The sequence below is a fragment of the Ambystoma mexicanum genome, chromosome 6p (assembly GCF_040938575.1).
Source record: "Ambystoma mexicanum isolate Mex_15411 chromosome 6p, UKY_AmexF1_1, whole genome shotgun sequence".
Classification (NCBI taxonomy): Eukaryota; Metazoa; Chordata; class Amphibia; order Caudata; family Ambystomatidae; genus Ambystoma; species Ambystoma mexicanum.
This window is the reverse complement of record NC_090935.1, coordinates 817724605-817750983: the sequence shown is the minus strand read 5'-3', so window position 1 is coordinate 817750983 and position 26379 is coordinate 817724605. Positions and strand designations below refer to the sequence as shown.

The 26379-nt window shown below is 46.8% G+C and overlaps 1 long non-coding RNA gene across 3 annotated transcripts in view; it reads right to left on the bottom strand.

Annotated features, from left to right (window-relative positions):
- Nucleotides 1-26379, bottom strand: part of LOC138510041 (uncharacterized) — a 502670-nt gene that overhangs the window by 408008 nt on the left and 68283 nt on the right. The window lies entirely within an intron of this gene.

Below are 26379 nucleotides of genomic sequence, written 5' to 3'. Positions count from 1 at the left end.
AGACTCTCCGGCAGGGAGATCTCCTCTGTCGTCGGGAAGTGGCGAGTCGGTTCCGCAGGGCTCCACCGGAGGTGTCGTCGTGCAGGTCGGCTCAGCGTTACCCTCGTCGGATTCTTAGGTCCTGTGGCGACTTCTGAAGATCCAGTCCCAAAAGCCCTGCTTTTATGCAGAAAAACCCCCATTCATTCAGCCTAGCTGTCAATCAACACATGCTAAGTGGTGAGCGGGAAGGCTCACCACTTGGGCCAATCACTCCAGAGGGCGACCGGAGTTGGCAAGGCAACTCGGTCCAGGGTGCCTAAACCCCCTCCCACACCCCTGTGGTAACCCAGACAGAATGGCACCACTTTGAAGGGTCTCTGTACAGAGCCCGCCAAAAGTGGAACAAAAGGGCTCGACCTTTGGTTTAGGAGTCACAGAGACGAACACAGACGCCATTTTAAAAACCGAGTTCTGGCAGAAAATACCATCCGATAAACTTATTTAAGATAAGTAGACCGGTGGTACGTTAGAGATTAACGAGGAAAAGTATCCATCTCCAACAATGGGACGAATCCCATAGGGTTAGGTTCGGGGTCGAACATAACAAGTAGTTTCCACTGCCACCAGCCAAAACTCGACGAGGGGGGACGGGACAGTGCCCCCTCGAGTAACAGATCCAGGAGTAATCGAATTACCCCTACTAGTACATCCACAATAAGATGGTTTGTACTAGTTCTATTAGTAAATTTAGGTCTAGTAAAGCCAATGGTGACTTTACATGCCCGGGGAGACAGTAGTCAGTCCCCGGGTATGGAGTCCATGGTGGGGGTCCGCTAGGACGCCCCAGTGTTACGGCACGTAGGGTGCGGTGTAACACACATAGAAAAACATATGAGACCCTATGGAGTAAAAGACCCCATAGCCCATAGAACACATTGACATTTAAAGGAATTACACACATACATGTCCAAGAGTGGGAGGAAGAGTCTCACTCTTGGCAGGATGGAAAAAACAAACTCCAGAAATCCAGCAAAGCTGCTGGGGGACTCACTAGGTTAGGAAATTCAGCCTAAACAGAGAATTCTCCCTAACATTCCTTAACACCCAACTCCCCCACCCATTTCTTACACGAACACTGAGCCGAGGTAGAGGAGATCTAAGAGCAAATATGCCCAATCATTGCATTGGACATGTCCCACTAATACGGTCGGGCAACGTCAGGCACTTGTCTGTGATTGCATACACCTGAGGCCTATTAGCTCTCCCCACATGGTTAAGAGGTGGATCAAGGAGACATACTCTGAGCAATGCGAGGCACAAGAAGAAGCAGTGCTTCCAGGGTGATGGTGAGCCAGGTGGAAATGAACTACAGGCTGAGGGGCTGATTTAAGGAGTGAAGAAACCTTGGATATCCTGATGACAGATCGTCCCTCCCAAAGAACCTTGAGACTTACACCTGAAATGCCCCCAGAAGGAAAGGACATAGCCACCCTGCCGAGTGAATGGCAGAGTTGGGGAGGCGAAGCGGCACTTGTGGTAGCAAATTTAACTCCCAGATTATAAGATGTGAAGCAAACAAAATTAAAACGGCCGGTGAGTAGCTGAAAGCTTTGAAAAACCAGTCTGTGTTGAGAAAGAATCGTGACGGCAACAGTGTGTCCAGCGAATGAAGATTGGCATGTGCCAATAAGGTGCGAGACAAAGCCTGCATTTGGTAAAGTGAACACACCACCTTTGTGAGCACTACACAATGATCATACAGCATCTGCTGTTGGGGTTTCAACATCATCCCTCCCTTCATTATTATCACACAACTTTCCTGTACAAACTTCAATATCATCACAGATACACAGCAGACACCATATTTTCGCAGACTTTAGCATTACCCTTTTAGGGCTTCATTTTCATCTAATGACTAATACCATCCTTGTGGTGACTTGGAATTGCCAATTTAACTGAAAGAAATTACTGTATGGCCTAGTTGACCAAATTTAGGCTGTACGAAATGATTGTACAATCAGAAATTCGGTCAACTAGGCCATACGGTTCCATTATAGCAAACAAGGGGAATGGGGTTGCAGGAGCATCCCCCGCTCCCCTTGCTAACTATAATGGGAACAGGGGTTGCGGGGGTGTCCCCCTCTTCTTGGACATTGCAAGGGGGGGGGCTAAAAAAAAGGGACCCTGCAGCGTCAGTTCCGACCCGCGTTGCAGGGACAGAACTGACGTCGCAGGGGAGTAAAAGGAGCTCCGGCAGACGGCACTAAGGTAAGTAGGGAAGGGGAGGTGGATAAAGGGCTGCTGGCTGGCCAGGGATTGCCTTGTTAGGCCAAAGGTCAAATAGATTTGCAGCAAAATCGACTATGGTCAATTCCGCCGTGAATATATTGATCTCGGTCAAACAACCCATATCTGGTTAATTCAATATCATCACACTTCTCATGGGAAATTCATTATTACATAACTCCATTCCATCAAGTCTTCAATGTCATCATAAAGCATACTTGTGAAGATTTAAATGTTCCACACACCATCTTGGACAATATATCTCACGCCATCCCTTTAGGGACTTTGAAATCATCAAAGATCATCCTGTAGGGACTTCATTATTGTTTTATCATCATAAACCATACTTCTGATGCTTGTTAATCTGCTTAGAATCACATACTGTGCATATGGTCCAACATCCAGTGCTAACCGCAGAGTATTGCATCTTGTCTTTCGGGGACCAAAAGGGGACGTCGGCATAGGCGTGTCTAGCCCTATCGTGATGTGTGTAGTACCCAAAATCCCTCACGCGCCGAGGTCCCTCAGATTGGTTTTTTCCGCACAGATAACTGGTCGCCCTAAGCGGAGCTCTTCATGAGACCTTGTTTATCTTACCGAATTGTCGGTTTTACTCCCCTTTAAGTCACTCACCTTCCAGAAGATCATCAACAATGACTACGGGAGATCGGCTGCGGCTGTGGGATCCGACGCCTAAGTTTCGGTGTTCGGCCTTCCACGTGGTCGGGCCTTCTGGCCGACCTACACAGTAGGGAGAGTGGGCTCGGGGTTCGCCATATTGTTTTACTATGTCTTTCCTCTTTTCCACTGCTTTCCTTTTTGGTCTGGTCACCCTTCCCTCCTGCTATGGAGAGGACTCCATTTAGATTCTGCCCTGTATGCAGGGTCAGGTATCCGTGGAAAGACGAGCACACGTCGTGTAACGCTTGTCTCCCCCAGAGCACGATGAAAAAAGGTGTTCGGCGTGTAAACTCCTTAAACCTAAAACCCTTAGGGAGCACCGGTTGAAGCGGTGGGCTGCATACGGAATGTCACGCGTGGAGCCTTCCTCCCCTGCCGCGACACCTGCCGAAAGTGACAGGGGTACGTCGGATGACCAAACGCCCAACGCAGACGTTATAGACCTTGAGGCGGACATTTCTGGTGCCGCCACGCCTGTCCCCGACCCTTCCAGGCTCGACTCCGGTCCTGCTACAGGGGCTATACCCGGTGACAGGGGCGTACAATCGCACTTCACAAAACACACAGCCCAAATGCCCTCCTCGACGCCTTCATCGAAGAAGGCGAAAGCGCCAACAGGTCCGCCGAAGATTTCGACGGTGCCCACGGATCGTTCTGATCCGACGCCTTCCCCGCACCCGCAGCAGCGCGTGACGACTGGACTGAGTAAACATAACAAGGGCGCTACCCCCCAAACTTCACGCTCCGAAGTTTCTGCTCTAGAATCTTCGACGCCTTCTAAGGCCCGTAAGGGCCCGAAAACTACAAGTAGGCCTCTACCCGAGAAACCTTCCGCAGGCCCTGCTCTAGCCGCGGAAAAGGTTCCCGCTACCGGTACTTCTTCGGAGACCTTGTCTCTTGACGATTCGGAGACTATCCGTAAGAGTATCAACAGAATCGCTACGGCGGTAGGCCTAGTACCGGTTTCGTCAGAAGATATGGGCCAATCCGTTGAAAAGTTTTCCACGGATTTGGAAGACGATGCCGAGGATTCCTACGAAGAAAGCCAGGTGCCCCTCTCTAGTACTCTGAGGAGACCCTCTCAACGCCCTTGGCTTGAGGCCTCAGCGCCTACTTAGTTAGGTCCATTTGGGTCATCCAAGTGGACCACGGAACAGTTTGAGGGGTGCATGGCCGGCTGGAACAGTTTTTCAGAACTTCTGATCAACCTCCGCGAAAAAGACTCGGGTGGACCCTAACCCAGCACAGGAAGATGTCCAACTACAAGTGGATTATCAAGAAGATACCCAGATGGACACATATAGAGACATATTTACAGAAGAGGAGGAGGCCTCTTTTCTGGACAACTACGGGGAAGATCAAGGTGTTACTGACAACTGGGAAGACACCCAGCAAGACGATTACAACTCCGATATCGTTTGCCTCGACTCTCCCCCATCCACACCGATTCGACAAGCCTCCCCGGTGGATGATCAAATGGCTTTCAACAACATGTTAAAGAAAGCAGCGGAGTTTTTCAAGATTGCCACGCTTGAAGCCTTGCCCGAACAAGATTTCGCGGAGGACATCATCAATGAAAAACCCCCGGCAAGCCAGTCCATACCCCTTTTGAGTTCAGTCACTACTCACACCCGCTCAAACTAGGGCTGTGAACCCGAGGGTCGAAAAGCTTTTCCGCCCTTCTCCCACCGACCCGTTGTACATCAAGGGACATGCGATCCCAGACTCGCTGGTAGTCACAAACACTTGCAAAAGAGCAGGGGTTCCCCTCGCCACGGGTGAATCCCCCCCGGACAAGGAGTCTAAACGGCTGTATGACTTAGGGAAACGGGTTACGTCTGCGGCGGCTTATACCGTCCGCATTGCCAATAACACGACACTGCTAGCTAGCTACGTCGACGCTCAATTGAACCTACTCAAGGAAGGCCTTCAAGAGGTTCCTGAACCTACCAGAGCCAAGCTTCTAGCTATTGTCTCGGAAGGTAAATTGGCCAATCAAAATGTGGTGAAGAATACCCTCGACTCCGCAGAGACAGCAGGCAGGTCTCTCACTCAGGGTACTCTCCTAAAACGGCATGCATGGTTGCGTACGTTGGGCTTCAGGCCCGAAACCCAGGCATCCATTATCAACAAACCCATGGAAGAGGCCAACCTCTTCGGGAAGGCGGTGGACGATGCGTTGGAGACGGCCAAAAAGGAGCACGAAACTATTAAATCGCTGCACCAGATTTCCCAGAAACCCTCTTCGCAGAGGGGCAATCATTCTCGGTGGTCCTTTCGAGGACAAGCCCGCGCAGCTCAGAACAATTTTGGCACGGGCACCTTCAACGCAAGTCAACCTTCTACAAGCTTCACCTACTACCCCCAAAGGGGTCAGAAGCGGGGTAGGAACAGGGGCAGAGGCTCCAATTCCAAGGGAGCGTCTACTGCCGGTCAGAAATGACCACCAAGTCCAGGTCTCCTCCCATGTCTCCCCGGTCGGGGGGCGATTAACATCTTTCCTCAAGGCATGGGAGGGGATAACTTCAGACCAGTGGGTCTTAAAGACGGTCGCCCACGGTTACTGCGTGGAATTCGCCCGACCTCCACAGTTCAGACCGCCGAAACATCGACGCCTTTCACCGGAACATATTCCAGTGGAGGAATGGGTAAGGGATCCCTGCTGCATCCAACTTAACAGGAGCAATGTGATCAGGAATAGTCTCAAATGAACACTCTCAGATTCAGGTTCACGTCCTCTCCTCTCACTGCTGGTGTCAGCTAAAACTCATCCTGGACTTGGAGCAGATGGTTCCGATGCAAGGTCTTGATGTTTCTTGGCTGTCCTCCTAACCACAGTCAGTAGACAGTCAGCACTCCCAATTGATGCTCAATGATGAATGGTTGAGACTCCCACGTGTGACTCAGCTTGTTCTGTCCACTCTTTCCCAGGCTGTGGATCAACACACAATCACTAGGCAGAATACTTGCATCAATGTGCAAGATGCAAGGCAACTGAGGATCCGTGTAGCCCAGAATTGGTTTGAGGATTCGAGGAGCTCAAGTAGTGAGGGGCGGCGTCTCATTGAATGCCTCCTGGCATTAGTCGGTCCGCCTATCATCAAAGGGCTCTTGTGGATTGTGTAAATGATCTGCAGAGTTGATTGTAATCCTGCAGCTCATCTGGTTAGGCAGGTATCCTTTGATGAGGACAACAAGTGGTTGTGCGATGTTGGCAAATCCCACAGCAAATCTACATAGCAGTTAAAGAATTCAAGGAAACTCTGTGACTCCTTCAAGTTCTGAGGTCTTGACCAGGTGAGGAGGGCTTCCGTCTTTGCGGGATCTACAGGAATGCTGTCTACAGCGATAATGTTTCCGCTGCATTTGATGCTTGTCCAGCAACACTGGCATTTGTTCACACTGACCTTTAGCCTTTGCTCCCTTAGGCGATCAAACACCTTCATGAGCCTCTTGTTGTGTTCCTCCAGGGTCCTTCTGAACAAAATAAAATAATTCATGTAAACCATTACCTTCAGGTGGTTCATGTGACTGACAGTCTTTTACATGAGGTGTTGGAAATGTGCTGGTGCACCGGAAACCCCTTGTATCCTGATGAATTTGTACAATCCAAGCAAGCAGGAGAATGTCGTTTTCTCAACACCCACCAGATGCATTGGGATTTGGTAGTACCCACTACGCAGGTCCATGACCAAAATCGGTTTTCCCATCCTGATGTCCACCAAGAACGTCACATAGGACTACCATTTTAATACCAATATAGCTCAACATACGAAATATTTTCCATAGCCTTTATTGATGGAACTAATGACAAATGTTGCCAGTACTTGTAACATAACCATATGTGTTTACAGCTTGCTTGTTACCTCTTTGATATATGAAAGTACATGCAAATATCAATGTAATATTGCAGCCGCGTTGAGCATATAACTGGTATTTACTGCTTACTGTTATTTCTACGCCTTCCCACAATTGCCGATTCTTGTGCATGTGAATGTATACTTGCATGATCAATCCTTAGGGAGTCTACTTTACTCAATTCTCATTAGGACACCCAATGTCCAGCCATATGTATTGAGTGATCTTAGCCTTGGTCTCCACTTGCTAGGATTGTTTGCCAAGAAGGACCCTTTTTGGAATATTGACTTCTTTGTGCCTAATGGTTGCGTTCACCATATTATAGCCAACCTCTTGATACCTATCCACCGTGATCCTGATTGAGCCCCGCTTTTTGCCTACTGTACTGCTGTAATCCTGGGCGAGCCCCACATTTGCCTTTTGTATTACTGTATCCCTGGGAGAGCCCTGCATTTCCTTATTGCACTATTGTATTCCTTGGTATTCCTTGGTGAGCCCCGCATTTGCCCATTTCATTGCTGTATTCCTTAGGGTGCCTCAGACTGAGCCACTGTATTATTGTACAATATGAAGGGCCCCACATTTGCCTACTGTACTGCTGTATTCCTGGGTGAGCCCCACATTTGCCTATTGTATTATTGTACTAATGGGCGAACCCAGCATTCACCGAGTGTATTGCTGTATGCCTGGGAGAACCCCAAAGCTGTCTGTTGTGTTATTGTATTCCCTAGTGAGCCTCGCATTTTGTGCCCTACATTCCTGTATTCTATGGTGAGCCCCGCATTCGTCCATTGCATTGCTGTATTCTATAGTTGCTTCGCATCGAGACACTGCATTGTGATACTCTATGGTGTGCCCAGCATCTACCTATTGTATTGCTGTATTCTATGGCCATTTCTAAAGGTTTTATACTGCCATTTGAACCGTGCCACTGATTGTTGGACAGCTCTACTGGCACACATAGCACACCTGCTTCTGTATCGCTTTGAATTACGCCTCAAATGCCGCGCTACTGCTTCTGCAAACTTTACTGAGCTGTATCTCACCTGCGTACGGTATACCCCATGTTATCACGCCAGGGGGAACATCCCCCCTCTTATATCTCCCAACCACAACATGCATGTTGCCTGCCTCCTCCTAGCTACCTTACTGTTCAGTCTAGCTCAGGCTCGCCATCACCTCACGCTGACCCATCATTCGACCTCAGAGCTTCCCAAAGTCACAACCATTATGACCCTGCCACCTTCACTAGGGATCAAACCGTAGAAATTCCTACCTTCCCTTAACACCAACTCATGTCACCTCAACATCAGACCCACAACATTCTTACCTGGACTGTCCAAAACCCCCAACTCCTCTAAGGTCAACACCAAACCGGATACAGTAGCAACCCTAACTCCAGCACAATGAATTAATCTATATGCCAGGAAATGCACTCCTAACCAATCTTGCTCTACTATGGTCAGAAATGACAGGCTCTGCTAGACTTAACAATAATCTTGCCCTACAGTCTAACCCGCAAGACAAACCTTGCACTCCTAACTTGATACATTTCACAACCTCAAAGACACCCAAGAAAAATAGAGAGTCTCTAGAAAAAATGTAAACCAACCCCCCCGCCCATGACTATCCCCCAGCTAAAAGGAGGTCTAATCAATGCCATGCCACAGACATAGTCTATCTAATCACCACAGGTGACCTAGACTTCCTAGCTGTATCCAAGACCTGGCTACATGAAGCAGCAGGACCCTTCCTCGTGTTGGCCGTACCAGTCAACTTCACCATTGTGAGAGCTGACAGAGTCTCGTTGCAAAGGGGGTGGCATCGCCTTTATCACTAAATCTAGCCTACGGCTCAGAGCAACCCCCTCGCCCACTCTTAAGTCCTGTGAACTACTTACAGTTAAGCTTCCCACGTCCAAGACTAGCACCCTTACAATTCACTTAATATACAGACCCCCTGGCCTTATTGGTACCTTCGAAGAAGACGTCATGACATTACTTTCAGACAACATCAAGCCCTCATCCCAAATCTTGCTGCTAGGTGATTTCAATTTGGATTCTTCATGACCCTAACCATACACGAACCAAGGCACTACACAACGTCTTAACTGAACTGGGCCTTACTCAAAGAGTCAATCAACCTACTCACCAGAAAGATAGAACTCTTGACTGGGTAGCGGACATCAATACAGAGACCCCCATATCATCTATCCTACCCTTAACTTGGACAGATCACCTTCTCATCTCCTTCACCACTCAGACCAAACGAGTAGAAACCAAAACCAAACTGATAGTGCCGCCCCTCCCTACGAGGAGCAAACAAAATATAACTACTGACAGGCTCTTGCCTCTCCTACTACCCACCTTGAACACCGCTTCAGAATCAGCGGACCCAGCCGAACTAGTTGAAATGTACAACGCCACCATGACCTCTGCGCTAGACGCCATCGTGCCTCTCAAACTGCGTAAAGGCAAACCCAAAGCCCATCTCAACACCTGGTTCACCCCACAGTTACAAATCATGCACGCAGAAAAAAGAAAACTCGAAGTTTATGGAGAAATCTCCCATCAAAAGAAAATAAACTCAATTTAACCGAATCAGCAAGTAAATACAAAGCTGGAATCCTTTGAGCTAAAAGAGAAACTTACAACAACCGGATCAGCAAAGCCAGTTCCAACACCAAGGAAATCTTAACGATCCTGAGGGAACTGGAATCCCTCATAACCCCTGAAGATCCCTGTAACAAGGATAAAATATGTTGCAGAGACATTCAAAATGCTCTGTAAAAAAAAATAGACACCCTCCAAAAAAAGATTGTAGCCAAAAGTCTCAATTTTGCCAAACCTGACTCAGACCCAGAACCGGCAAATCCCCAATTGAAATGCACTCCTGAATTCAAATTCTCACAAGTTACAATCATAGAGGTGGAAAAAATCATCACATCTCTCAAGCCTTCCAGATGCCAAGGCGACATCTGCTGCCCCCCTCAAATAATTAAAGAAGCTGCCAGAGACCTTCCCCCATTTATGACAAAATTAATAGACGCTTCATTTCGTACCTGCAAATTCCCAACCAACCTGAAGGACGCCTGGGTCATACCCTTGCTAAAGAAAGCCTCCCTAGACCCAACCATCCCCACAAATTACAGGCCAATTACACGGTCCCATTCCTCGTTAAAATTGTAGATAAGGTGGCCTACCTACAGATCCAGCACTTTCTGAAAACAAATAACCTCCTAGGACTCAGACAATCAGGCTTCAGACCACTTCATGGTACTGAAACTGCCCTGAAAAACCTAAAAATGCAAATTGAAGTCAATACTCAAGGACAAAAGGCAATATGCCCTGCTCCTCCTACTTGATGGCCGCCTTCGACTTGGTGGACCACACTATTGTCTGCAAGCACCTTTCCACTGCGGCTAACGTCTCGCACGAAGCCACTGATTGGATCCAACCCTTTCTTAACAGGTCGATGAGCGTATTCTCTCAGGCAGCTGCGCTGACCCCTGCCCAATCACATGCAGTGTGCCTCAGAGATCTTGTGTGTCCCCCATATATAATATATTCACTAAACCGCTATTCGACAAACTGGACCGTCTACGGATCATCTACACCAACAATGCAGATGATACCCAGATACTACTCCCCCTATCAGGCGACTACGACCGAGATCTAGCCTTCCTAAACAACACCTACCAAGTCATGGATGGCGGTCCATGGATTATGCCTGAATGACGAAAAGACAGAAATCCTAATCCTAGGTGCTCCAGCCCAACTCAATAAACTCGATGCACAATACTCTGCATTTATTATTGATGGCATCACCATCAAAGTGGCTCAAGAGACTAAAACCCTAGGCTTCTACTTAGACTCCACACTGAGCATGGGAAAACAAGCCAACGCCACTACATCCGCCACAGCGTACACTTGTAAGCCTATACATGCCTGCAAACCTTACCTATCCACTAAGAGCAGCAGCACCCTAGCGATAGCCCGAATTATGTCGAAACTCTACTACTGCAATGCCCGATATTCCTCTTCACATCTCGGGGTCAGTTTCTCACCTGAGTAGGGTCTCAGGCAGATATAGGGTCCATGTTCTGCTGGTGTCATGATGCCCTCATTCAAAATATGCTTGAAAGCATTTGCCATGGAGGAAGAGTTCAGTATGGTGCCTCTATCCTCTGGTGTAGAACTGGTGCATGCTACTCCCAGGTGAACTAGGGTTGTTTGTTGGTGCAGCTATGATGGCACCTACAGTGGTCACTGCAGGGTGAATGCATGCAGTGTTGGTCAAGGAAGGGCAGGGCAGGGCCTGAGCTAGGCATAGGTGGTGTGGATGGTAGGCTAGCCTTTAACACTGGCCAGGTATTTAATGCCCAAAGAGGATAGGACAATATTGAGTAACACCTGTGGATGCTAAGGGGCAACGTCTCAGCGTCGACTTTCTTAGGGCCATGGCAGACCAGGATACTGGTCCTTGCTGGGCCAAGGTCTTTACCCAGGCACTTGACCTAGCCTGTGAGGGACTCGAGGGACTCTAGGGACACCGCCATTTTGAGCACATGTTGTAGGGGTGTGCTCCATGCGACATCACCTATAAATAATTAATGGTCAGTCTTAAACCCCTCACGCTCAGCCCAGCTGGCTGCTGGAACCCCATTAATGAAGATGGTGCCTGTCTATCTGCTGTGGTGGCAAATCACAATTATTACAAGAATATAATCAAATCCTTTTCCACAAATGTGCACAAAAGAAAAATTGAAATTTACACTAGAAATATGTACACTAACCCAGAGAAGAGAAAGAGTAGGTATGCCTAGGTCGGTAGGTAGGGTCGGATAGGTATAGGCACACCAGAGGTGAGCTCAGCAGTGCCTCCAAGAAATGTAAGGGGGGTGGTCTTGCCGCGCTCCACCCATGCATCCGCATAAGGTTTGGTGGTGAAGGTCATGATGGCTAGCTTCCAAACCACATTTTCCCCCTTTTGTCTCCTGACAGGGGGAGCAAGAGACTGGATGCTCAGGGGCACACAATATTAACTACGGGCATCCTTGCCCTGAAAGCACTAAATGCACCCTGCACCTTGGCCAAGTTATCTTTTGAATTTTGGGCCGTGGTCTCTGAAGCAACAACAAATCTCCTAAATGGAGTTGAGGGACAGCTTCAACATGCCGGTAAAGAAGGACAGTCGTGAATTTCATGTTAAATAAATGGGCACAGTGAAGTAGGTGAAATGTGGCAGACGTTTGGCAGAAATGTAAAGGATTCACCTCCAGCTATGAACTGGAGCCAACTCTGCTGACTTTCTACCCATTTTCAGTGAAATTACTGCGGCAGAATTACTGCTGCAGTAATTCTGCCAAAAATGCCCCATAGAGTCCAATGTGAAAAAATGGGAACATACTCCGCCACCACCACGTGTAATCCAGCGGTAAATCTGCCAGACCAAGTGGAAGTAACCGAAAGTCCAGTGGATTTACAGACAGAATACCGCCCAACTCGTAATGACCCCCATTGTCAGGTGAGATTTCGTTCGATTGCTGATTTGGTCATGTACTAAGCAGAGCTTGATGTAACGTTACCATTACAGGAGTTCAAATTAACATAAAACACACTCGGGCCTATAAATATTTTCTTAAATTATTTCAACATCTTCACAAAACCTCTCTCTTTCTTCCTTGAAGCATAATATATCTGTAAGGCATATAATGTCAAAGAGCCCACGTATGAAAACTTTAATATCATTATACATCTTCATTAAGGAGACTTCAACATCATCACACACTATCCATGTGAGGACTTCAATATCATCACATATCAACCCTGTGGGGACCTCCACATCAGCACACACCATCCATGTGAGGACTTCCATATCATCACATATCAACCCTGTGGGGACCTCAACATCAGCTCACACCATCCACGTGAGGACTTAAATATCATCACATATCATCCCTTTGGGGACCTCACCATCAGCACACACCATCCATGTGAGGACTTAAATATCATCACATATCATCCCTGTGGGGACCTCACCATCAGCACACACCATCCACATGAGGACTTAAATATCATCACATATAAACCCTGTGGGGACCTCAACAACAACACACACCATCCATGTGAGGACTTAAATATCATCACATATCAATGCTGTGGGGACCTCAACATCAGCACACACCATCCATGTGAGGACTTAAATATCATCACAGATCATCCCTGTGGGGACCTCACCATCAGCACACACCATCCATGTGAGGACTTAAATATGATCACATATCAACCCTGTGGGGACCTCAACATCAGCACACACCATCCAGTTGGAGGATTCAATATCATTGCATTCCATCTCTATGGGACCTTGAGCATAATTACAAACTATTCTTATGGGGCCTAATATGCCATGACACACCATCCCTGTGAGGACCTCTTTGTCATCAAACAACATCCCAGTGGGGACCTGAACATGACCACACACCATCCTTTTGGTGGACTCAGTACCATCATATCAGCCCTATGGGGACTTCAGCATCATGCCATACTATTTGTATTCACATACCCTTTTATGGCCAATTGGGTGCATCTGTGGCTTCATTTGCATCACCTGAATGCATTTTCCTTCGCCTTTTGGGTATTTTTGGTTAAAATCGGCCACTATTTTTGGCTGTGTTTCGTTCAGTATTTTAACCTGAAGATAGGATGGAATTAGCATTTTTATTTCCAGCTCTAATTCCACTGGAGGATGTATCCCCGGGGGAATTATCACTGGTTTTCATTGCTTATTCCTCCAGTGCTAATTTCTTCAGGGTTAATTCCACCAGAGGAATTAGCGTCCATTTTCAATAACCCGTATATCAGCAGACTGATCAAAGTGGCGGCAATTCCAGTACTGCCACTTTGACCCTTAGAGATGAACTTGTAATGAAACCAAATTAGTATCAATTAAACATTAACCCTGTGAATATGTTTGTATAATCAGACAAAATGTGATGCCAGCATTCAATTAATTCACATATCAGACTATAGACAAGATGACATCAGTGCACATAATGTGTTGTCTTCACAGTGTGGACAAGATGACATCAGTGCACATAATGTGTTGTCTTCACAGTGTGGACAAGATGACATCAGTGCACATAATGTGTTGTCTTCACAGTGTGGAATTCAATTTCATCACACACCACCCCTATGGGGACTTCAACAAAATCACAGAAAAATAAGGAAGTAAAGTAAGTCACATTGTGATTGGTTTGTTACAAAGTAGCCAATGCTTAAAATGAATCTGGATGTGTGTTGTGCAATGAGGGAAGACTTATGTTGCGTATCAATTATATTCAATTCTGTAAACATACAAAATACACAAAAAACAGCTTAATTTCATTATTTTACATTTAAACGCAGAGTTCAGGCCATTTAAAACACAATTGAATTTGTGTATAAATGGTTCCCATGAATCTGCTGTCTGCTGCCTAAGCATGTAGGGCATCTGATTTATCAAGTGTGTTTAAATTCCTGTCCGTGTGTTGATGACTGCAATACCACACCCACCCTGCGGGGGCAGAGCTGAGTAAAAAATCAACACACCAAAATAAACACAGGTCCCCACAAAGCCATTTTTTAAAAAGTTCTAAAAATTGGCACAGATGTCTTTTAAGTTGTTTTAAGTCATTTGGAAGGCATTACCATGTGGGGACTTGGGTTTAGGTCCCCACAGTGAAATCAAGTCCCCACAGCGTGTGCATGTTTACACACCCAAGTCCCCACAAGGATAGTAACACAAACTCTCACACACACACACACACACACACACACACACACACACACACACACACACACACACACACACACACACACACACACACACACACACACACACACACACACACACACACACACACACACACACACACACACACACACACACACACACACACACACACACACACACACACACACACACACACACACACACACACACACACACACACACACACACACACACACACACACACACACACGTTTTACCTACCTTGTGGGGACTATGTGTGGATACCTGCCTTGTGGGGACTAACCCTTCCCAATGTTTTAGAAATGGGCTAATAGCAAAACTATATCTAGAAAAAATTCATAATACAGAATCCAACTTCATATTTGCAAAAATGTGTATTTTTACTCGCGTGTTCGGTACCATCTTTGCGGGGACTTGAACGCGTGTTACCATCCTTGTGGGGACTTACTTTATTATTCTTATTTGGGATGATTGCTCCAAAAGCAAATGGAAAAATGCTTACTTTATAGTACTCCATATACATTATACAACTGTATTGCTACATGTGAGTACCTGCCTGCATCACACCAGATGGATTTCGCTGGTTTGGCATTTCTCACAAGATTTTTTATTTGCATGTGAAACTTAAAAAGGTACTTATTTTCTGGCATTAAACACTATTATAAGCACTCAAAATGTTCCAGAAAAGATAACTGCGACACAGGAGATGACTTGATTGACCCAGGCTGACACACTGTGGGGAAAACGAAATAAAACATTCAAATTCAGATCTCATTCTTTCACAGGCATCATCTACCCAGCAAACTCATATCTCCTCTTTAGAAATGGTTTAATGGAAATGATGTTGCTTCCATCTTTTGGAATGTGTATAATAATAGTGGAATTAACAGAGACAGTGGGCCTCATTCCGAGTAGGGCGGTAAGGGTTAATGGTCACCGGTAACGAGACCAGTGCCGTTAAACCCTTACCGCTCTACTACGAGTTCACTTTGCGGGTCCTTCCTTAACGCCTGCTTTTAGCAGGCGTTAAGGACGGGACCCGCAAAGGGACTTTAGTGCTAATAACGGTACCGTAATTTACGGTACCGTTATTAGCGCCTTCCCCATTCCCATTGAGCCCTATGGGGGCTCAATTGGGAATGGGGAAGGGCCCTGGTGAATGGGGAATTACCGGTCCCTCCAAACTTGGAATGGACCGGTAATTACTCCATTCACCAGGGCGGAGTCGGAATGATTTTGGTTGCAGCCATGCCGCAAATAGCGGCGTGGTTACCTCCAAAGTCGGAATGAGGCCCAGTGTGTACTTGCAATCTTGTTGATGTCCCCACAGAGATGGTGTGTAATTACAATGATGGTAAGATCCCCATAGAGATGGTGTGTGATTAGGACTATACAGTGTATAGTTATGATGCTGTTAAGCGCTTGGGCATTAGCCGCTACATAAATCTCAATATAATACAAAAAATACAAATACCAAATGTGGTCCCCACAGGTATGGTAAGTGATTATGATAACACTAATGTCCCCACACAGATGGTGTGTGATTACAATGATGATAAGGTCCCCATAGAGATGGTGTGTGATTAGAACTATACTCAAGTCCCCATAGAGACTGTGTGTAATTATGATGCTGTTAAGCCCTTGGCCATTAGCCGCTATATAAATCTAAATATAATACAAAAAATACAAATAGAAAATATAGTCCCCACAGATATGGCAAGTGATTATGATAACACTAAAGTCCCCACAGAGATGGTGTGTGATTAAAATGATAAGGTCCCCACAGAGATGGTGTGTGATTAAAATGATGATAAGGACCCCACAGAGATGGGGTGTAATTACAATGAAGATAAGGTCCCCACGGAGATGGTGTGTGATTTCAATGAGAAGGTCCCCACAGAGATGGTGTGTGATTACAATGATCATAAGGTCCCCATAGAGATGGTGTGTGAGTAGGACTATATTGAAGTCCCCACTGAGACAGTGTGTAATTATGATGCTGTTAAGTACTCAGGCATTAGCCACTATAGACATCTAGATAAAATACTAAACATTTATAAATATAATACAAGATCCCCACAGGTATGGCAAGTGATTATGATAACACTAAAGTCCCCACAGAGATGGTATGTGATTATAACAACACTCAAGTCCCCACAGTGATAGTGTGTAGTTATGATGATGTTAAACACTTTGGCATTAGCCGCTATATAAATCTTTATAAAATACTAAAAGATTACTAGTATAAAATAAGGTTTCCACAGATATGGCATGTGATTATGATAACACTAAAGTCCAACAGAGATGTTGTGTCATTTCTAAGATGTTGAGGTCCCCACAGAGATGGTATGCTATAATGATAACACTAAAGTCCCCAAATAGATGGTGTGTGATAAAAATAGTGTTACAGTCCACTCAGGGGCCACACAGAGGTCAACAAACAACTGCAACGGAAACATTTGAGTCTAGTATTAAACTACACAGTGGTTGTCCTAATGAATCACCACCCCTTCCCCATCTAAAATGATATACCCCTCTTTCTCCTGCTACCTTACACTACACACACATATTCCACCCCACACATGGCAGCCTTATGTCTATTAATACCAAATTAACCTGATGCAGACTTGCCAAAGCTCTAATCTCTATTTATTTGACTTACCCCCTAAGGAAGAGGAAAATCAAGTCACAGTGCTGTCATTTAATAGATGTTGGGCTCTCCTGTCTGGATAAAAGAGAAATCCAAGTGCCACTGTCAGAAACCACACCGAACAATTCCTGGCATTGAGGACTCAGGCAATGCCTCTGGCCTCTACACATCAACAATGCTGGTTTTGAATTTGATTCACCCTCTAACCCACTAAGACCCCAACCACACCAGTTTTCTAGAAAATGTGCATGCAATTAAACCACCAAAATGCAAAAGGTTCACCATGGAAGACCACAGTTCAGTTCATGTATTGAGTGTGAAACTGATGTTGAAGTCCCATAGAAATGGCATGTGATTATAATGGCTTTAAGGTTCTCACAGAGATTGTGTGTGATAATGGTGATGATTAAGTCCCCACAGAGATGTGTGTGATGATAATGCTGTTAAAGACCCAATGAGATGGTGTTTGAATATAGTGATGTTCAAGTATCCACAGCAACGGTGTGTGTTTATAAGGGTGCTCAAGTCCCCAAAGAGATGGTGTGTGATACAAATGAGTTTGAAGACCCCACAGAGATGGTATTTGATTATATTGATGTTTTAGTCCTCACAGATATCATGTGTTTGATAAGGGTGCTATTAAATTCTTGTGGTAGAGTAGGATCATTTAAATGTTACCATCTGCTTGGAGATGATGTGCGACAATGTTAAAGTCATAGATTTTTTATAACAATGTGTGGTAAATGGATCTTGTATGATGTGGCTTAAGCTATTTCGGTGGCTTCTTGGCATTATGTACTGAAATGGAGGAAGGTGGGGATTGGTGGAGCAGAGCAAATGTGATCTGCAAATCCTAAAGTGTTAATTAGTACAGATGGGGATATACATGCTTTTCTTTCTGTGAGCTGGTAAGATACAGGGTGAGTTGGACATGAGGGTTTTGTCTTGACATATGGGCCATAGGTGTGTTGTTCCGTGAAATACTAACAGGATTCATCTTATGAACATGGGTAGGTGTGGCAATGCAACATGGGGCGGATCACAGTCACTTACCCACGGTAATGTTCTTTTTACTGGATGTTCCTCCCACGTATTCCTTATCTTAGATATTTCCAATATCCAGCTTGCTGCCTTTGAAAATTATTTTCAGCAGGGGGCACTGTGCGTCGATGCCTGGTTGAGTTGATGTCCCTCGGACGCCTCCGTCTCGACGTCGACGTCACCCCAGGTATATATATATAGCACGAGCAGCACCCGTTGGGATCAGTTCCGTTTTGATGAGTGGAGCTTTGCCTTGTGTTCAGCGGTTACTCCCCTGAGAGAGCATTGACTGCAACCGCAAGGGATGTTCTACTGCAGGGTAGGTTGGGAGGGGCCTGGGAGGAACATCCAGTCGAAAGAACGTTACAGTGGGTAAGTAACTTGTTCTTTGAATGGATTGTGTCCTTCCACGTGTTCTTTATGTTTGATACACTTCCAAAGCAGTTTACATAATTTGGAGGAGGGAGTAGAAATTAGTGTGCTTATGTATGCACAGAGTGCAACACTGCTTTCCCAAAAGCAGAATCTTGGCTCGTGGAAGAGTCTAAACTGTAGTATTTAGTAAAGGTGTGCACAGACGGCCATGTGGAAGCTGCACATATATCCTTTATGGAAACTCCCATCTCTAAAAAACAGATGAAGTTGCAACACCCCTGGTCGAATGAGCTCTTAGATGTTCTGGAGGGTCTTTACCTGCCAGTTTGTAATATTCTGATATAGTTCGTATAATCCATTCGGAGATGGTTTGCTCAGTGATGGCCAGTATTCACTTGTGACCTGAATAGCCCACAAATAATTGGTCATTCTGCCGCAATTTTTCCAATCTAGAGATGTAAAAGCTCAGTGCACATCTAGGGTCAAGCCTGTGAAGTCTTTCTTATTCTTTCCCCGGATGAGGTGGAGGATAAAAATATGGCAATGTTATCTTCTGAGTAATATGAAGCTCAGAAACAATTCGGGGGCGAAGAGTAGGCTTCACTTTTAGTACCACTCAGTCTTTATGAAAGACAGTATAAGGAGTCTTGCAGGATAAAGCCTGTAGCTCACTCACCCTTTGGGCTGATTTAATTGCCACCAAAAAGACAGTTTCCAGAGTTAGATGTTTTAATGGAAAAGTGTGCAGAGTCTCGAAAGGAGCTCCCGTCACGTAGTTTAACACCTAGTTGAGATCCCATAGTTGGACTTGAAACAGGACTGGAAGGCAAAGATTAGTTAGTCGCTTTAAAAATTGTACTACTAGAGGATTCTTAATGTAGGAGACTTCCTCTGAAGTGTGCTTAAAAATAGAAAGCGCTGCCAAATATCCCTTGATGGTACCAATCTGGAGCCCCAGATTTGCCAGATGTGATATAAAGAATAACACCATCGGTGTATTACACGAGAAAGGGTCAACATTCTTATCTCTACACCTGCTACAGAACTTATTCCAGCGGCAGCGGTATAAAGATTTGGTTGGTGGCCTTCTGGCCGAAACCAAATCTCCATTACATCATCCAGGAGGCCCCAATACTTGTATCTCAGCCTCTCAGAAACCATGCCTGAAGGCTGAGAGTCCTAATATCCGGATGGAGAACCCGACCTTCCTCTCGTGAGAGAAGATCCTCTCTTTGTGAAGACGAATCAGAGGGCAGATGGACATGTCCAGAAGGTCCGGGTACCACATCCTCCTGGCACAGTCTGGGGCAACTAGGATCATGGATTTCCTGAACCTTCTCAACCTTCTAATTACATGAGGAATGATGCGGATTGGAGGAAACGCGTATAGGAGTGGAAACTAACAGTCCATCATGAACGCGTCTCCTAGAGCTCCTCTCGGGGGAAATTCCCTTGAGCAGTAAAGTTTGCACTTCCTGTTGGCACTGGTCGTGAATAGATCCACTTCCCCAAAGGGTGAAGATCTCCTAAAGGGCTTCCTGAGTTAGTTCCCACTTGACTGTGCTCTGCCTGCTCAGAGCTTCCGTCGCTGTGTTCTTCTCTCCGGATAGGTGAACTGCTGATAGAGAGATTCCCTCTTGTATTGCCCAAAACCAGAGCTGCATTCCCTCTCTGCAAAGTGGTAGTGACCCTACACTTCCTCACCTTTTGAAGTAGTACATGGCCACACTGTTTTCTGTCATTACCAGGACATTCCTTCCATATTCAGAGGGCAGAAAGGCCTTTAGTGCTAGTCTGAGCGCCATCAACTCTAAAAAGTTGATATGTAGTTTGGACTCCGATGGAGACCAACGACCGTTGATGGTCAAATCATTGGTATGGGCTCCCCACCCCATGAGTGAGGTGTCCGTCACTACTGTTATCTCCGGCCATGGTTGCCAAAAAGGTTCTCCTTTTAAGATGTTCTCCCGGCAGGTCCACCACTAAAGATCTTTTGAGACTCTGGGATTTGTAGGAGATCTGACATCTTTCCTGAGAACTGGGACCACTGGATCCTGAGAGGCCATTGGAGAGATCTCAATCTCAAGCAAGCCTCTGGCACCAGAAGAATTTAGGATTCCATGAGGCTGAGCAACCTCGGAAAATCAAAGGCCGTTAAATATTGGGCATTCTGGAATTTGGTCACCATCTGCAGAATGTCTTGAGCCTTCACCTCTGGTGGCGAGGCTTTGCCCAGGGATGCATCCAGGACTGCTCCGATGAATTGGAGTCTTTGTGATGGTATCATGTGGTATTTGTTGAAGTTGAGAGAGAAGACCAGCTTGTGGAGGGAGTGACAGGTGGAGCTGAGATGTTCCAGCGCCTGTTCCGGGGATCTGGCCCTGATCAGCCAATTGTCTAGGCAGGGTTAAACATGAATCCCCTCTTCTGAGACTCGCTGCCACAACTGCCATTAGCTTGGTGAAAACCCTTGGGGCGGAGGTGAGCCCAAATGTCAGAACCCAAAACTGATAATGATAACCGTCGACAGCGTACCTCAGGTACTGTCTGTGCTTGTGATGGATCGGCACATGAAAGTAAGCATCCTGGAGGTCCACTGATATCATCCAATCCTGAAGCTGGAGGGCCTGAAGGATCTGAAAGAGGGTTACCATCTTGAACGTGTCCTTCCTGAGGAACTTGATCAAGTCTCTTAAGGCCAAGATGGGTCTCAATCCGTCGTCCTTCTTTGGAATTAGGAAATATGGGGAGTAACAACATGTTGTCTACTCCTCTACAGGCACTCGTTCTACAGCAACATAGCCCATGGCGTTTCACAGAGCTGCAGATCACCGCCGAGTACAGCAGAGAATGCATGGCCACGTTGTCGATGGGGCGCTGATGTGAGAGAAGGGGCAGCTCGGGAAAATGTGCCAACATAATCCCACTACCCTGCTGTAATAAGAGCCTGGGATCTCCGCGAGAACATACCCCGGATGACAATTACTGTAAAGAGAGGGAACAAAGGCATCCTTTCCTAGGTGAGGAACCTACAACCTGCGCACATCTGCAATGCTCCCCCCGTGGTAATGGGTGCTTACACGCTTCCAACTATACGGCACCATAAATAGCTATATGTAGACGCGATGAGAGCTACTGCGTTTCACTCTGTGTAACTCAAGAGACGCAGCAAAATCGAGCCACAAGGGCAATTAACTGGCATGCTGCTAACCACTCACCCCACCGTCGCAAACCTGGCCAGTGCGGCTGAGGCCAGAAGGGGAAATGAAGAGAAACCCAGAGAATACAACTAAGCACAACGAAGTCAAGGTGAAATAGCAGCGCTGCGTAAATCGCCCAAGAGGCACGGAAGCATATTGCCGGGTACCTTGATTGGGCTGTGCCTGACACGCTTGGATGAGATGAACAAGGTGCTCATTAAGTACTGTGCCTAGTGAATCCACACCAGGGGAATGTGATGGTTGTGGCGCCACTTCTATCTTGACATCTGGAGGTGGTGGCTTGACCTGCGATCACTCTGAGAAAACACCAATCAGAGACGGAGCGAATCATAGAGTTTGGATGAACTGCCCTTCCATACTCCCATCAAGGAGGCAACAAATGGACCCCTGGAGTCAATAATTACAAATAGACTGCCTGGCTACAGTGGACCCAAGGGGAGGATACCGCCGATTGGGGCCGAGAGTAGAGTGTCACACGGGCTGGTTGCTGGCTTGAACTGACGTTCTGCTGGCTCTGCGCGACTTTGCCCTGCCTCACCAAAAGCTCACACTTGGTATACAGGAAGTGCTTGTGCCCACCATGGGCAAGGACAAGGCGAAGAAACAACCGACCCAAAGAAAAATTGACCAATATACGATGCCGGTCACACAGGCCCAAGATAAACAGGCCCAGGTTGACACTATGGCTGAAAAGGAGTGCATATTATCATTAAAAGACGTTATGTCTGCATTGCCGACTCACAGGCCTCCATGGAACAAAAGATGGACGGCATTAGTATGGACGTCTCACTCCTTCACCACGATTTGCAAAAACTAACATCACGTACTGGCGAGGCGGAGCAGCGCATATCTGAGGCAGAGGATGGGCTCCGTGAGCTACAACAGCAGCTAAATAGTGTCAACTCGAGACTGAAAACTATGGAAGAAAGAGTAGATGAGGGTGAGGGTAGATCAAGGCGTAACAACGTCCGAATCCTTGATCTACCAGAAAATGCACAGGGTCCAAGTATGGAACTGTTCCTGGAACAATGGATCACTGACTTGTTTGAACCGAACTCGTTCTCCAAATTCTTTTCGATAGACAGAGCCCACCGTATGCCATCTGGAAGACCAGTGCCAGGTGCTCCGCCACGCACTGTAATTGCAAAACTCCTGAATTACAGAGATGGGGATGCACTGCTCCAATAAGCATGCGCAAAAGGCACACTGACATACAATGGATCTAAAATTGCCTTCTTCCCGGACTATACTAGGGAGGTACAGAAGGCCAGGCAATCGTTTGACCAACTTAAGAGACAATTGCAAACCCTGAAGGTGAAATATGGCCTGCTCCTCCCAGCACAACTGAAAATATACCACAAGGGCACTACCGTCCACTTCACAGACCCCAAATAAGCATGGAGGTGGGCAGAACAGCACATCGAGGGAGATTGGAGAACTGCGAGGAATAATAGGAGCAGAAAGCTCTGGGCCCGACCAGAGCGGGGACCACCACTGGTAAAACCACCGGTACATGAACAGGATCCGCCACTACGTGAGGAAGAGGATTGACAACCAGGTGTGGGTGGATGGGGCACATTGACACCACCACGAACTGGAAAAGTGGCTGCAAACGAAACAATCATATGATAAGTATTCTACTTGACCAAGGATAAGCAACATTTGTGCGGCTGTCGAAGATGGCGTGCCTCCCCCCCTGAAACAAACCCCACTCCGGACCTGAAAGTCTGAACAGTGTTCCAGAAGCGGTAGGGGATACAACTGTTATAGAATAGTATTGTTGGTTTTCGGCAGGACCAGTGAATTCCTGGTTAAACTGAGATTGGGATAGTTCCAGTTCTTAAGTTATGATATGATATGGCATTTATAACGCGCCTATACACAAGTGTTTCAAGTTAACGCTGACTCTGTAGTTCCGAGTGTCAGCATGTTCGGGCGACAGGTACTTCAAGTTGGGGTGGAGTATAGGGAGGGAGAATTGGGAAATGCTTAATGTTGTCTACATATCATCACATGTTCTTAGGTCCACATGATCTGCCTGATAGAGACACCTACCACATATCACCCAATACCAGCATACACCCACAGGATGTCCCAGGTATGCTCATTTACTTTTTAAAAAAAAACTTTTCTTTATTGGCAAGCAGTAGCAGCAGGTACACAACACAGTGCATAAACAGTTGCAATCATACATTTGGGTTTTCCAGTACATTTAAGGGGTATTCAATGGGGGTGGGCTGACAGCCCATTATGCTTTGCGCAGCTCAGGTTCCAGGTTCATCTTGCACACCTGGCGGGGCAGGGGGGGAGAGTGGTTCTATGTCATCTTTGTTGTTTAGGTAACTACAAAAGACTGTCCACACATTTTTCGGGCGGGAACTCATAGGGAGGGAACTGATATATTCCTCCTCACACATCTGTGTCCAGGTGAGAGCCTTCAGCCACATCTCAAATGAAGGGGGGGTGCGACGCTTCCAGCATTGTAGTATACATTTTTTGACCACCATAGCACTGACATTCAAAAATGTTGACATTTTCTTCACCTCAACGCCAGCCCACCAACCCAAACAGAATAGCTAACGGATCGAGGCCCACTGAGGTCCCGACTATCTCTGGAAGGGCTTCAGTTACTGCTTTCCAGAATGCACCAAGTGTGGTACAGGACCAAAACATGTGTGTGTGGTCCGCTTCTTCGGATCTGCCTCTCGGGCATGTGTGGGTCTGATTATGTGCAAATTTCCCCACCCTGTATGGTGTGTAATATAATCGATTGAGGAGTTTATATTGCATTCATCGAAATCTGGAGTTAAGGTTGACTTTGCGTGTGTGCAAGCACATTTTTCTCCACATGTCATCTGTGATTGCCAGGCCCAGCTCCTCACTCCACTCGTCTCGCGGTTTTGAAAGTGCATCCTCAGATTTTTCCAGTAGTATCTTGTACAGAGAAGACGTTATACCCCTACTGCCGGCTGAGTTGGCTATGTAGTGAATATCGGGTGAGTCAGGAGGCTCATCTGGGTAAGGGAGCCACATGATGCGAACTGCCGCTCTTAGTCTGAAGTATTGCAACAGCTCTAACGCCGAACCGGAGTGTCCCGGGCGCCATGTCTGCGGGGTAATGAATTTACCTTTGGGATATATGTCTGTTAGTGCCTGATACCCCAGGACTAGCCAGTGTCGCATGAGGAGTTTATCGTGGGTGGAGGTGAGGCCCGGGAAGTGCCAGATGGGTAGCCACTTGTAGTATGGTCGACGCTCAGGCTGGGAGTGCAATAGTCGATTCCATGGCATAATCGTGGTGGCCACGGGATCCGCTGTGGTATGTACGGTAGAGGATTAAGGACATAATATTTACCTCCTTGTCTGCTAGTTTTTTAAGTTTCACATGGGGGGCGTGCCGCCGGGTGTTTGTACCAATGTGTAGCATGTTGGCCTTGTGCAGCAATCCAATATCGGGTTAGATCAGGGGCCGTGAAGCCCCCTCTCTCGTAAGGGAGGGTCATATGTTGCCACTTCTTGGCGGTCCACACCAGAATGCCAAAGGAATTGGGCGCACGTAGAGTGTAGTTTTCTGAAGTATTGCTTCCCAGGCCAGATCAGGACGTTTCCATTCCGTGAAGGTGTCAAGGATACACTGGTCGGACCAGTGTTGTGGGCCTCTTGCGTTTATGATGCTGTCAATTCGGGACTTGCCTTCCTCTGTGTGCACCAGTCTGGCCAGGGTTCTCCCTGGTCTGTCCCCTTCCCCGTACTTCCGCACCGCCAGAGGCCGCGTGTAGTACTGTACCTCTCTAAGGGCGTGGGATTCGAAGATTTCCAGCTCCAATCTAATCTGTGCAAGTGGTATGCTCATTTACTTACCATACAAATTATATGGCTGCAACACCGACCCGACCAACATCTGTAGACCGCCCTAGGTCCCTCAAACTGCTCACCTGGAATGTGAATGGAATGAGCTCTGGGATCATGAGGTGTCTCATTACCCAATTCCTGGACAGGCACTCCCCCGATATTGCCCTTATCAAAGAAACAAACTTAGCGGGTTCGGTCTGTACTCTATTCCGAAGAACAAATTATCGTTCTGCATTCCATGCAGGGTACACCATGGGATCTCGAGGCACCTTGATTTTACTGCACAAACGCATCCAATTCACCCAAATCACAGTGGAACAAGACCCCAGAGGCCACTATACGATCTTGCTTGGCACACTGGGGGGTGGAAACTCTGGCCTTTGCTGCGATATACTCTTCACCAGGGCTCGGAGAAGAACTCCTAGATGACATCACCACCCTCGTCGCGAGACACCATCCAGACACTTGGATTCTATGGGGGGACTTCAATGCTGTAATGTGCAATACTCTAGATCACACTCATATTCAAGGCCGTAATCCAAACACTCTCACTAGATTAGCAGCGTTCACATCTGCACTGGGCCTCCGAGATGTGTGGAGGGAGCTTCACCCCAGAAGCAAGGGATAGTCGTTCCACTC